Source organism: Sceloporus undulatus, chromosome 1 (assembly GCF_019175285.1).
Source record: "Sceloporus undulatus isolate JIND9_A2432 ecotype Alabama chromosome 1, SceUnd_v1.1, whole genome shotgun sequence".
NCBI lineage: Eukaryota > Metazoa > Chordata > Lepidosauria > Squamata > Phrynosomatidae > Sceloporus > Sceloporus undulatus.
In genome coordinates, this window is record NC_056522.1 from 105800626 (window position 1) to 105816263 (window position 15638).

The 15638-nt window shown below is 39.5% G+C and overlaps 1 pseudogene; it reads left to right on the top strand.

Annotated features, from left to right (window-relative positions):
* Positions 1–539: 539 nt before the first annotated feature.
* LOC121919094 overlaps positions 540–15638 on the top strand; it is a 46787-nt pseudogene continuing 31688 nt past the window's right edge.

A 15638-nucleotide genomic window follows, 5' to 3' on the forward strand; every position in this document is an offset into this window, starting at 1 on the left:
TTGTCTTATGTACAACTGGGTGGCTTCCATGTGGCTTCCGTGCAGCTTCGAAGCAGCTCAGGAACATGTAGCATGTAAACGCTGTGCTCCCAAGCTTCCCAGAAGGCTTAACTTGGCGGTCTGTTTCAGCTCACAGTGCCTTCAAGAAGATTTCAAAGTGGTATACATAAAGATCAAAGATTTAATTAAATAAAAATAACAGATTTTCTGAAAGGGTGTTGGCTGATTTGAATATTTCATGGATTGATTTGTTGACTGAGCATTCAATTCAACCTGTGTTATACTAAACATATGTGAACAGAGTTGATATGACTAGAGAAGGTTTGAAAACATTAAGCACAAACACTGAGTAGTTGATTGGAAGTATCCAACTGTCCAGTCAATCAGTTTTTACCTAGTTTCTAACCCTTGACATTTCCTGCCTACATGTTCTCTTTTTGATATTAAACAGGAACTAAACAGTTTGTATGTGGCAGTTTATGTAATGATTTACTAGGGATCAACCTTTAATTCCAGTATTTGGATAGTTCTCAGAAAAAAAAATACCTAACACGATGGAACTTGGAATAGTCCAAGCAGCAACAGCAGCAGAACCTTTGCTGACATTAGAAACAAAACTTAGAAGGTAAGTGCTGCATAAATATAAGTATTTGTGTTAGCTTAGTAAACAAAAACAAAACAAACAAACAAATCAAGTGTAGATAATTCTCATTATTCTCTAAATTCTTCCATTCACCCTCAGAATTGCTTCACTCACATACTGTTCCTCATTGAGTTTTCATTGGGAAATTGCTCCAAAGAGGCAAAGAGGCTATAGGGATTGTACCTTACATGTTTACTTAAATTGAATATGCACTCTTCAATTAACATGAAAATATACATGTTCATTCTGCTTGAATAATGCCATAGATTTAGAACATACTTGTGCCTGGGTGCAAATAAGGAAAGAACACAATTCCAGAGGGTCTCCCATACATCTGACTATGAATAGCTTCAATGTGAACACATGCACAGTGTGCTATATGAGAGTCCTAGCAAGAGCACTCTTGTTTAAGATGAGGCAGGAAACTCTTAGACTTCAGTACCCAGAAGCGTCAGCCAAAATGGATGAGCATTTTTAGAAGATGCAGTCTGAAAACTGATAGACTACTCCTCTTGTTACTTATTTTATATTTTTTGGAGGACTGTAAATATGCAATTTTCTCCCATAGGATATTTGCATTTTAAATAAGTTTTCCTTATCTTGTAGGCAGCAGACAGAAAATTCATTAGAAGTTCTTTGTCAGGTATAATGATGCTTTATTTGTATTATCAAAATTTACCACTAATTTAAGGATCTGTGGCATAAATCAAAATGCTGCTCCTACCTAGAGTGGGCTCATTGAATCAGTGGAACTTGCTCAACAATGTTGATGCAAGTTTCATTAATTGAATGACTATACATTAGTTGTGACTAGATATCAAATCTAAACTTTTTTTTTTTAAAAAAAATCAGTTTTAAAAAGTTTGTCATATCCTAAAATTTTTAGCTTAAAAAAAGATTCAGAATGTTCAGAAAGATTCAGAATGTTTAGCTTTTATGAAGCTAAATCTATTAGTAGGAAGTCAGCAAGTTTTAGAACTTTGCATTGTTTTGAGCAATTCAAAAGCTTTTTGGATCCTAAGCTGGGAATGTTCCCTCCCCACAATGTTTTTTCCCCCGATATCTGAAGAATGGAAAATTGATTGAAGTTCATGAAAATGTTCAATTAAAATGTTTTTCTTATTTTTTTTTTATTTTTTTCTCATTCCACCTAATTGGAACAACTATTGTCCTTTTTATACTATTTTGTCAGCAGTACTAGGAATGGAGCCATCAGACAAGTATATGTTCAAACACAAAGGATCCTATTTTCTCAGAGATACAGTTACACCAGAATACATTGATTCACTGGAGGATTTCGAAATCAGAGACAGTGACATTTTTCTGGTTACTTTTCCAAAATCAGGTAAAAAAGGAAATATCCAATTGGAAAAGGTGGGAGAGGTTAACTTTCCCTGCTTCACCCTGCCAAGTCTCCGTAATACAAGCCAGATAAGCATGCTCATCCAAGATCAAATTCTGGAGCAAAGATGTTTTCCCATCTACTGACCTGGCACTAAGCAGCAACAGTTTCAGCCCAGGGGGACTGTTGCCAAGGCTATCCAGACTATTTGTGGTGGGAGACAGTTTAGGGGCAACCACCATTTTGCGGCTCTCCCCTCTCCTGTGTTGGTAGCTCTGTTTCCATATCTCCTGGCACCTATTAATGTTGTAACGGCTTCTCCCATTCCCATGCTTTCTGTATAAAGGTTAAAATAAATAGGGGAGGAGATCCTCTGCTTAACTCTCCAACAGAATAACTGGCCCTCTCTCCACCACAGAAGCACCAACTCTGCTGATAGTCGGTGCACGACCCAGGCAGCCCCTTTTAGGGAAGATTCACCAGCGTCACCAGCTTCTAAACAGTTCCCAAGGAGCCTGAAGCTTGTTCTTGCAGGTATGTAGATGATCCTTCTGAGCAGGTAGTAGGTAGGCACACAGGTAGCATTTTTGGAGAAGAAAGACCACAACAGTGGATGATGGAACAGCTGCAGACCTTTCTTTTCTGGATGACCCATGGCAATGCATCTTCTCCCTGGTGTACTGACTCTTTCCCATTAACAAAGGTACAGATGAGTGCATGATAAGGATGGATAACATCACCCCTTTGCAGGGCAATAACAATTTATTAGTTACTGTTATAGTAATGAGACTGTTTTCTGCCTAGATGGCAGAGCAAGAATACTGTCTGGCACTTGCTGTGCCTCATTTAGGGCTTTTTAAAAGGGCAATTAAAAAGAAACACTGTTGGTTTCTTTGCAGAAATTGCCAAAAATGATGTTACTTTATAAATAGATGGAACAATCATGGTAACTGACTGTGTTTGGGGGCCATGGAATGATCATGGCAACCAATATTGTTCAAAAGGCATATCCCAAATCCTGAACCTTCTCTATTTTAATGGCTGTTGACCTGATTCAGCCACATTTGCTTGGGCTCCCCTTCGTGTCCCTCCTTCGTTTTCTTCACAGTATTGCAATCTAAGTATGTTATCTGAGAAATAAATATGAACTTTATGTTACCCTGAAAGTAATAGGTACGTTGATGCTTGCGAATGCATTAAATCAGACTTTTCATATTTACACAGGGGCATTCATTAAATCAGGCTGTTCATATTCACACAGGCACCATATGGACACAGAATATTTTGAGCCATATTTTTCATGAAGGTCATCGAAATGGAACTGAAGACACTGATCTGTTAGACAGAGTTCCATGGCTGGAGTACAATGTCCGCAACAGAGATTATGTTCATTGTCCATCACCTCGTTTCTTTGCTACCCATCTACCCTATTATCTAGTGCCAAAAGGATTAAAAGATGGAATTGGAAAGGTAAGGCTTGATGTTGGAGTGAGAAGGATTTTAAAAACTGAGATACAAAGGTCTTCTGAGAATGAGAAACTGCAGCAAACACTCTGCTCAATCATCTACAGAAGGTTAATGATCAGAGACATGAAAGGATGAAGCATCTGTTATTTTCCATTGTAAAAGTTTCTGACATACATAATGTAAACGTTATGATGGGGCAACAGGAAAATGTTCAAGAGGAGATGCTTTATTTCTTAATCAATCTGTTGAAATAATTATTTCTTACAGGATAAGGTTGCCTTAGGGTCAACCATAAATTGGAAACGACTCAAGTGTACACAGTAGCAAAAACACTGATGTACCTCCCTTCAGAAATTGGTTCCAATGTCAATAGCAGACAATACAGCACATTATATAGGGCCCTTCTCCCCTTGAGCAATGAGTCTACAAAATCTTCCTGAAACATAAACAAACAAAAGGGTCTCCATTTGCTTTACTTTATGATGGAGGCAAAAACCACAGACAATAAAGCTTCAAGTCATTTTGCTACCTCTTGTCTATGGACATTATCACACCAGCCCCCTGTCTTGAGGTAGTTGCATTATGAAAGGAAACAGGAACATACTTTGAAAACATTTCTTATCACACCTCTGTTCTTTTGCGTGACTAGTCTGCTTAAAAAAACCCCAGGTGTGATAAGCCCCCCCTTCAATCCAGGATTATAACAGACAGTACCATGAGGAGGCCTGATTTTCCTCCTCTCTTGCTCCCACTTGTGATTCCAAAGAAGGCTAATTCCATGCCTGCTGGTTTATTTAAGTACCCCTCCACATTGTGGGGAGTGGGTAAGGAGTGAAACACCCCTTGATGGATATCACTACCCCCCCCCAACATGAATACTGAAGAATCCCTTCCTGCCAATGATCCCAGCTCATAATTCCCTTTTTCTGTTTCCCACCACAATCTCTCAGCTTCAGTCTCACAACTCTCCCCTCTTGTTCACCTCACAACCCCATTCCTTCTGCACCCCTCCTCCCCACAATGTCCTATTCTGTCAAAACAGTCACACTGGCAGAGCCTTTTCACACTTCTATATTTGCACTATAATAGCAATATTGAGAGTTGATTTAGTGAAAAGATGCAGCACAGTAACAGGACAGCAGTGGGATGGGCACAACATTTAAGCTTATCGCACAGGCTCTAGAATGGCCTGTCATGTTACCAAAGGGTGCATGATGAGAATGGAAGGCAGCATAGAATGCATCTTATCACACAAGAGAACACCTCTGCCGCCGCCAGAAGGGGGCGATTTTCAGGAATGCTTCTAAACCGTTCCTGAAAATCGCCCCCTCTGGGACACATCCGGAACATGATGGGAACTTCTGGCAGCGGCATTCTCCTGTGCGGTAAGATGTGTTCTATGCTGCCTCCCATTCTCATCATGCCGTTGTAGCACTGTTACAATACCTATTTTTAACCTCATGCGATAAGTCCCTTAGGGTCTGCAGATACGATTTGACTCCCTGCTCAGCCATGGGAAACTCCTGGGTAACCTTAGACATATCACACACACTCAGCCCCCAAAATTCTGGGTGATCAGAATATTTGACATAACTAGAGATTTTTTAATATCATTGTTTCTGCAGATTATCTATGTGGCCAGAAACCCAAAGGATGTGTTGGTCTCCTACTATCATTTTTCCAAAATGTCTGTCAAAATGGAAGAAGTAGAAGACTTTGACATTTTTATGGAGAGGTTTTTGGCTGGTAAAGGTAAGCATTAACAGATTTGAATAGACAGTTATCTTTGCCTGTCTATCACTTACAATGTTTGCCCAAAAATTGGCATATGGAGTGAGGAGTAATTTCATAATGCAACTCATTCTGAACATAGATAACATGCAGTGGGCAACATATTGGGCAGAGGAGAAAAATCAAATTTGGATTTATTTAACATGGAAGGGAATAGAGAAAGAAGAAAAGCTATGGGAATACTATAAAGTTCCTAAGCAACTGACCACGAGAGCATGGTGTTTAGTCTGGGAAATAGAATTTGATGGCATTAGGAAAAGAGGAACACACAGCCCTGAGTTGGCATTGCCTTAGCAGGGATGCTGATAAGTGATGCTAATAGAAGGGGGTCTTGGGAGTCCAGGAACTAGTCCCTTTCTCTGATCTGACTGAAATTGTCCCCTTGCCCACTTAAGGAACAATTGCATCCTTGAAGTGTGAGTGGAGTCCCACATGCCTACAGTATCAAGGAGTACCTTCTACCAGATTCCACTTGTGCAACAGTTATGGCCATTCTGTTGGCCATAATGATGGGTCAGCCAAGGTGCATTTCATTGCACTGGTAATCATACATTCTGACTCCTGCAGTGCATCCTGTGTGGGGATGTGTGGTTCAGAAGCTGTACAAATTTCCAAATGTATCAGCAAGTGAAGAGATGGAGCAAAATGCTGGCCATATTTGATCCTTCTAAGTGCAGAAAGAAAGCATGATTGTCTGGCATGGCAGTTTTGTTTCAGGAAAAGAAAGCAAGCCTTGTTCTCTAAATACCTGTGCATAAAAATATTGTACACCATCTTTTGTTTCAATGGGTGGGTTCATCAGTTCAACAAATACAATATTGGGTACATTATATGTGCATCATTCCCAAGCTGATAATGAGGAGGAGGGGGAAAACACCGGCCCATGACACAGTGCTGCCTGAGGCACCGGGGAAGATGGTGTCTTACTCCATGTCATGATTGAAAGCCAACAAGATTGGATGTACAATCTTCCTTCAAAACCAGCAATTGGGAGCATCCTGTGCTGTATGAGTCTCAAGGCAGCAGGAAGACACATGTGTCTATGTTCCTTCCTCCTAAAAGTCATCTTCATGAAGGCTGCTCCTTACTTTGAACAATGGAAACAACAGCCCTTGCATAAAATTTAAGCATTCAGATAACTGTCTGAGACCAAAGCTGCACTGGAACTTTGCTGCACATATCAGAGCAACCTGCGCTGCTAAAATCTGCTGCTAGCTTCTCTAACATTTAGTCTTGTCTCTTACAAATATTAGATGATGATAATAATAATAATAGGATTAATTTATATTTCCCACCTCTCCCTATGGATCAAGGTGAGATTACAACAGAAAATAAAATACATAGTACAAACAATAACAACATAATACTGTCCCCTTACATCTCCCCAGCATTTCATAATAATAACACTCAGTTACAATAAATATTTAAATCATTAAAACAAATTTACAAAAGCACAGCAAAATCAATAAAAATACAAAATACATTTTAAATACTGAAGTTACAAGGCAAGTAGGAAAAAGGTCCAGGCCTCTGTCCAGTGCTGGAGCCTCTGTTTTAGCAGTGCATGTTATTCTTAGGCTGGTGGGAGGAAGTCTCAAAGTCTCATCTAGAGGGGTGTGTTCTTGGACAAGTGGGGATTTTTAAAGTCTCCCTCCAGCATCCAGTGTGCAGCCTCTGCCTCCCCAGCTGTTCTTGGGGGGGGGGGAGAAGGTAATTTATGGCTAGACCAGATCATTTGTCTTAGATCAGATCTGCACTGGGACTGCTTCACACAACACAGAAATCTATGATGCCAAAATCCATGCTCAACTGATCTAAAATTTAATCTCTCTTACAAGTATTAGGTAATTTGTGGCTAGACCATATAGAAGGCTGGGCTGCTCAGAGGAACAACTTGAATATTCTCTTCCTTCTGTATGAAGAAATGAAGAAGGTAAGGCAAGCCACAGCTTTTCCACTTAGTGTTAAAAAGCCATGCAAAACGATCTAGATTTTTGAGGGAGTCCAGGGATACTTTAGGCAGCATATCTCAACTAGGGGCCATATTGCCCCTCAGCCCAACCCCCCAGGATATATATTAAAATTTTAAATAAAACATTTTATTTACAAGCAAAACATTTAAATAGCTACCTTTCTACCAGTAGGACAGGGGGGGCCACAGGAAGGAAACAAGGTCAGAAGAGGGCCACAGTTGGAAAAACATTGGAGGAGTGAGGGTTTATATGGAAGTTCAATATACACAAATTAAAACCTAACACTGCTGTTGCCTCTGTTTCCCCACCAATCTCCTTGTTTAATGTTACAGAGATTTTCCAACTTTCAAATATTTGTGTCTATGGTTGTTTTTCAGACTCTCAAAGTGGCTAAGACAATCAGTAAAACAACAATGTTATAAAATTATAAGCTATTGAAACAATACAATAATAACATTAATGTAGCCACAACTAAATGTATTCTGACTTATTACCTTAACCACAGACTAAATCAGATTAACATTAAAAAATTATTTCTTTTGTATTTCTTCTCAAACTGCTCTTATTGTCCAGTTCAATCTGTGAAATGAGTAGAATGTGGCAGTAGCGTCACTGGGCTGGTGGTGCAGGAAATGTGAGCCATATCGGGTGACACCCCAGAAGAGGGGGTGACACCTGGTTGGTCCCCTGCCCACCCCCCAGGGCCTTCTTGGGGCCTAGGACACCCCATCCAGGCTGCAGCTGGGCCGCATATGCAATCCCCGTGTGTGCACACGCTCCTGTGTGGCGTGCGGCACCAGAGGCCCTGCCTTCCTGGAGGCCCCCCCACTGGGTGTCACCAAGTCAGGTGACACCACTAGGCTGTGGGGATCTTTATTTATGCATGGTGTCACAGCAAATCCCTCTCTCCTCTTAGGATCTGGGAAGCTCTGTATTGAAAATATGCAGCTTCCTAGGAAAGAGACTGACTGAAGAGGAGTTGGATGACATTGTTGATAAAGCTTCATTTGGCAAAATGAGCATGGATCGTAGAGCTAATCATACAAACACGCCCCCTGAAATCCTAGATTTCACCAAGGGACGCTTTCTCCGCAAAGGTAAGTCAGTGGCCAATGACAGTTAGTGTAGTGGAGCTTGTGTGAATAACCCACATTCTTAGCTAACCTCTATTCTCACAATTTTAGGCACATAGAAAAATCATTTTAATTTTTCAGGCTTTGATACATATGGTTTTATTGTGCTGAACTGTTCTGCTTTTAATTCTCTTTTATTATAAATTTTGCCTGTATCATATGGTTTTGTTTATAAGCATTTAAATGAGGGCTGAGCAACTGCAATAAGTATGAAAGTCAATTTTCTGTGCCAGAACCCTCTGGGAGCTGCATCAAGTGGCAAAAGTGCCAAAATAAATGAACAGCCAAAAGTGGCTGGAAGTCTAGTACTTTTTTTTTTTTTGTGAGGGGGGGGAGCATTTACTCAAATGTTAAATTGTGCAGGGCAGCACTGAAATCTATTCAAAAACTAAGTGGACATTCCAGCAGGCTTCCAAAAGGGGAAATTCACTCTTGCCTTTTTGACACAAAAAGGAAAGCTAGGTTGGGGAACATGAACACATGTTACTGTTCAGGAGATATAACATCTGAAAGAATTAAATTACCTATTTTGGAATCAAGGACAAGAAAACATTAATTTTGGATTCTGTATATTTTGTGTAATCAATCACCACATTCATGAGTTGGGATGTGATGATCATTCATTGCAATTTGGTAAACATATGGGCTCAAGCTTGACTCAGGCTCGCATCCTTTCAAGGTTGCTAAAATGAGTACCCAGATTGTTGGGGGCAATTAGCTTACACTTTGTAAACTGCTTAGGGAGTGCTTAAGTTCACTGATAAGTGGTATAGAAATGTACTTGCTATTGCTATTTTGTTTTCTCCCCCCTTTAAAAAAAATTTAATGAGCAGAGACATTTCTTACCTCCTTGGATTAGGCATGAGAATCTTCAGATGGTTCATTTACAAATGAACTGACAAGACAAAAGAATGTCCATTTGAAATTAGTTCTGAATGGTTTTATGGTCTCAATACTAAAATGAGAAATTAAGCAGCAGGAAGCCTTTGTTGTTGTGTTCTTTCAAGTCATTTCTGACTTTGGATTTAACCCAAAGACAAACCTATTGCAGGGTTGTCTTAGCAAGATTTGCTCACAGGGGATTTGTGTTTGCCTTCCACCGAGGCTGAGAGACTGTGACTTGGTCACCGAATGGGTTTCTGACCCAGTGGTCTGGCTTGCCTGATGCTTTTTGGGCCATCTTAGATCATAAACTCAAGGGAATATAGAGATTGTAAAGTGTGTGTGTCTGCTCCTTCAAGTAGCAAAGCCTTCATGATCCAGATGTTGCTGACTGTAGCTCCCAGTTCTCAGCTTTGTCTACATCAGCTAGGAAATGCTGGTACTTGTAGTCCAACAATAGCTGGAGAGCCAAATGTTATGATAAAATAACACAGTGGCCCAAAAGTAGCTTTAAAAAAGAAATAGATGCATAATTGTATGGAGCATCTGTATTCTTTGTTCAGTTCAGAGCGGGATTGAGTCCAATAATCTTGTAAAGCAGGCCTTAAACTCTGACACTGAGTGCCATAAAGCCACAATGTAAATTTAAATTGTATCAAGGATGGGAACTCAGAACTTTCCACCCAATTGCTAACATATTAAACACCACACTAGACTGTATTTTCTATTGTTAGCTGATTCAAGTTGGGCATGGTATGAACCGGAGAGAAGGGGTGTTGAGAGAGAATTTGAAGTTGGAAAAGTTTTGGACAACCGCACCTATATCCCCCACCCAGCTATGGGATCTGCAATCAAAAAAAGGCAATGTTTTCAAGTTCTGACAGATAAGGAGCAATGCAACTGAATGAATATTTGTAGTCTTTCCAAGGAGCTGCCTCTGAGGACCCTAGTGTGTGGGTGTTTCCTGAGCTACACAGAATGCTTCTTCAACTAATCTTTTTGGTTGGAATGCAACACATAAGGAGCAAAAATGGAAAACAGTTCTCACTTTGTCTTCACTATATTCTTAAAAAACTATACCTTTCCATAAAAGACACAGTCTGCCCTTCTTATTGGTGGACTTGACATCCACGGATTTAACTGTCCACAGACAGCAAGCCCCTGTTTTGCTTAATGGCAGCATGTACACACATCCATGCTAGCAGATGTGCACATACCACGCTGCCATTAATTGTAATGGGGCTTGAACATATGTGGATTTTGGTTCTGGAACAGATTCCACATGAATATGGAGGTCTAACTGTACCTTCCGCCTGATTTGTGTAAAATTTTCTGTTTTAGTCTTGACAAATTTGAATCCAGTCATTTGCAAAAACAAACAAACAAACAAACAAAAAACCCAACAACACAGAATTGCAGCATCTCATTGTCAATATATATGTTCTTAAATTTTCTAAATGGCCAACACAGCTACCCCTGCATGTTTTAAATATATATGTATTAGTCTGCCTTCATTTATTATGATCTAAGATGCCCTCCAAAAGCACCAGGCAAACTAGATCACAGAAACCCACTGTGAGACTTTGGGCAATTCATGCTCTCTCAGCCTCAGAGGAAGGGAATGGCAAAGCCCCTCTGAACAAGTCAGGCCAAGAAAACCCTGTAATAGGTTTGCATTTAAGGTCATCAAAAGTAAGAAAATGACTTGAAGTCACACAACAACAACTGCCAATTGCAACCCCTGATGTTTTATTGTTCAGCTTAGTATTGAGACAATAACAACATCCAGAAAATTGACATTCAAATGGAAATTCTCACCACTGCACCACCCTGTGAGAGACAAAGCATTTTAATTTTTGTTATAGTTCACCTGTGGGGAGAACAGTAAATATATTTCTCACCCTTCTCCAGAAAGGAGAAGAATTTTGACAGCTGTTGCAGTTTGACAGCCACCAAAAAAGAACATCTAATTCGCTGGACCCTGATTTTTTTTGTACTCATTATTAATTCATTGTTAATTTGTTGTGTATTAATTTAAGATATGTTTTGTATTGTAAATTATTTAATTGTATTTTAAGGGGGTGGGATAGAGGGATATTTTAAGGGGGTGGATTGCATGTTTTAATTGTTGCAAGCTGCCCCAATTGCAATATGCAGAGGGGCAGGATAACAACAACAACAACAACAACAATAAGTATTATTATTATTACTATTATTAGTTATTTCCATTGCTATTCTTCAACTTCAGGGAATGCTAGGAAGTCATGCTACTGTGTTCTGGGAGTTTGTGAATTTTCCATCTGATCTTACAATCGACATGGGGCAGTAGGCAGTTGTATGGTGGTGGTACACCAAGTAGCATCAGTTTCCCACAGTAAAGATTATGATTTTGGACCACTACTCCATCACACCCATGAAGAATGGATGCTTATAATCACGTTTATCTCCATTTCTCCCTCAATGCTGTACCAGGTACTGTTGGAGACTGGAAAAACACGATGACAGTTGCACAGAGTGAAAGGTTTGACAATGTTTTTAAGGAGAGAATGGAAAAGCTACCCTTCAAGTTCTACTGGGATATCAATGAATTTTGAAATGCAATAAATAAACTTACCTCTATTGGTTTGTACAGATTTTTGCTTTAGTGAAGCAACAAATTTGTCCCAACTTGTTTCCAAATCAGTTTGCACATTTGGGTGGGAAAATGGGCACACCTTTAACAGAATTCTCATAATGTCCAGGTTCTAAATGCCTGATCATTTTTGAAGTGAACAGATTTGAAATGGACTAATGCATAGATGTGGAAGAATTTTAAGTCCTATATTTTGTATGATTTATTCTGTCTTGTACATTTTTTTTTTTTTGGTCTCAGGCAAAATACTGAGCATTGCAATATTCAGAGAATTACAAAGGATAAAACTATAATTGCGTTATATATTGTGTATTCTTTACAAAATGTGGATTGAATCAGATCCAATGAAAAGGTGAACTACAGGAATTTCTTCCCAATCACTAATAACAGAAACATGGAATCATGCAGTAAAACACAGTCAGGGTACTCCTGACAGATGGGCATCCTGCCTATGTTTAAACCCTCCAAAAGATGAACTGATACCAAATTAAAACAGTAATAGATAAAATTTAAATACTATATTTTGTATTCTTCTGAGAGCATTGCAAGAGAATTACTAAACATAAAAAGCAATTGCATTATGGCTTCTCTATTGTTTCAAAAATGTTAATTAAATGAGAACCAGCTCAATCCTGTTTTCCCCCAAAGCAGATCGAAACCCCACTGACCACATGGCCCACTCCAAAGTGAGCATGGCCTGACCACATGGTGCAGCTTCAAACCGTGCTGCTAGACAATATTTTTTTTGTTGCTTCCACACCATACATGCACACTATCCCACAAACACACCACTGGCAACCCCCCAATTACCTCTCATGTCTGTCCAGATGCCATCCCATCAGTAAGCCACACCTCTCATTGGCCATGCAGTCACACATGTGATGCACTGCCTATTCAGGGCATTGGTGCATCAGTGTGTGAGCAATATATTGTCAAAGCACCATCAGGGAGACCCCCCACACACATGCCCTCTTTATTAAATGCCTCCTTGGACTATCTGGTTTGTGTATATTTCAATTAAATCCATTAGAGTTGTCACACTTTCATTTCTTTGCTTTGCCACAGCCCAGCACTCACATCAGGACGTTATATGCAGGTGTGAAGATGTGCAACTTCCATCTTGAGTTGGATTATCCTGAGTTCTGTTTGCTCCAGGTTTTAGCCCCTAAGTGCAGCTTTGCTCTGGTTTCCAGCTGATTTAGAAGCATGTATCTTCTAAACACCCCACATTCAAAATGGTTAGACACCACCTTATTTTGCTCATCTGTTTCACTTCAATGACAAAGTGAACTTTCTTCACAATCACTAAGAATGAGCCAATACTGACTTAAAAGGAATATGTTCACATTTAATCTAAACTGCTTTGAAACAGTGATGGCCAAAAAAAAAAAAAAAAAAAAAAAACCTTAAGAAATTCCTTTTGTGGCACTACAGCAACCCAATTCTGAAATCGCACTTACATTTCTATACCACTTTATAGTGCTGAACACTCTATAAGCATTTATAATGTATTAGCCAATTGCCCCCAACATGGGTTCTCATTTTATTGACCTATGGAAAGATGGAAAGCTGTATCAACCTGGAGCCCTGCAGGATCGAACTTACAATGTTTTGGCTGCAGTACTGGCATTTAACTGTGTCACCATGGCTGCTTTATTAAATATTTAATAAACACATTAAATCTTTTACTATTACACTGACATCTCCCCTTCTTCCCCAAAGTATGCTCTTCATGCCCATAAAAATATTACTTGTTGGGTAAACTAGAGTAGAGTAGACTCCAAGGAGGGAGATTCCTCTACACTCCGAGAGAGTATGTTCCACTGTTAGACAGCCCTTACTGTCAGGAAGTTCTTCCTAATGTTGAGATGGAATCTCTTTTGTTGTAGCTTGTATCCATTGTTTTGGGTCCTAGTCTCTGGAGCAGCAGAAAACAAGCTTACCCCCTCCTCAATATGACATCCCTTCAAATATTTAAACAGTGCTATCATATCACCTCTTAACCTTCTCTTCTCCAGACTGAACACCCCCATCTCCCTGAGTCGTTCCTCATAGGGCATGGCTTCCAGACCCTTCACCATTTTAGTCACTCTCCTTTGGATATACTCCAGTTTCTCCACATCCTTTTTAAATTGTGGTGCCCAGAACTGGACACAATATTCCAGGTGGGGTCTGACCAAAGCAGAATAGAGTGGCGCTATTACTTCTCTTGATCTAGACACTACACTTTTATTCATGCAGCCTAAAATTGCATTGGCCTTTTTAGCTGCCGCGTTGCACTGTTGACTCATGTTCAATTTTTGGTCTACTTGGACTCCTAGATCCTTTTCACACATAGTTTCATTCAGCCAGGTGTCCCCCATCCTATATCTGTGCATTTCATTTTTCTGCCCTAAGTTCAGTATCTTACATTTCTCCCCGTTGAAGTTCATTTTGTTAGCTTTGGCCCAGCTTTCTAGTCTATTCAGATCATTTTGAATTTTGGTCCTGTCCTCTGGGGTATTAGCTACTCCTCCTAATTTGGTGTCATCTGAAAATTGGATAAGTATGCCCCCAATTTTGTCATCCAAGTCATTGATAAAGATGTTGAATAGCACTGGGCCCAGGACAGAGCCTTGTGGGACCCCACTGGTCACTTCTCTCCAGGATGAAAAGGAGCCATTATTGAGAACACTCTGGGTTCGGCCGGTCAACCAATTACAAATCCATGTAACAGTTGCCTTGGCTAGCCCACATTTTACAAGCTTGTTTTCAAGAATGTCATGGGAAACCTTGTCAAAGGCCTTATTGAAATCAAGATATACTATATCCACAGCATTCCCTTCATCTAACAAGCTGGTAATTTTATCAAAGAAAGAGATCATATTTGTCTGGCATGACTTGTTTCTCTGAAACCCGTGTTGACTTTTTGTGATTATGGCATTGCCATCTAGATGTTTACAGATTCTCTGTTTAATGATCTGCTCTAGAATCTTTCCTGGTATCGATGTCAGATTAACTGGACTATAATTGTTGGGATTCTCTTTTCCCCCCTTTTTGAAGATGGGAACAATGTTTGCCCTCCTCCAGTCTGCTGGGACTTCTCCTGTTCTCCAGGAGTTTTCTTGTTTTTTAAAAAATCACTCCATGCATGCTGCATAACTTATTTAAGAAGGGGAGCTTTACACGTGCCAATGCATTTGATGCAATAAGTAGTTTGGTTCTAATTGCAATAGCAATAACAAGTACATTTCTATACCACTTATCAATGAACTACCACTCCCTAAGTGGTTTACATTATTTAAGCCAATTCCCAGCAACAAGTTGGGTACTCATTTTACCAACCTACAAAACAATGGAAAGCTGAGTGGACCTTTGAGTCCCCCACTAGGATTGAACATTGTGGCTGCAGTACCAGCATTTAAGCACTGCACCACCAGGGCTCCTTAAGAGGGCCAACCTTTTTACATATTGTTTCATGTTATATATGTTCTGAATAGTCAATCACATACTGTATTGTTTTTTGAGTTTAAAATTTAACAGTAATGAGAAGTAACTGATTGAAAATAGTTAGGGGATGAATACCCTTTGAAATCTAACAAAACAAAAACAGTAATCTGATTTGAATTTTTTTACTAAAATGATTGACTTAAATTGAAATTTCAAAATGAACTTAATCTCAGAATTAAATGACTTTAAAACCTATTACTTAAATGAGAGACATGGCCACACAGCCAATAGGATAATAATAATAATAATAATAATAATAATAATAATAATAATAATAATAATAATA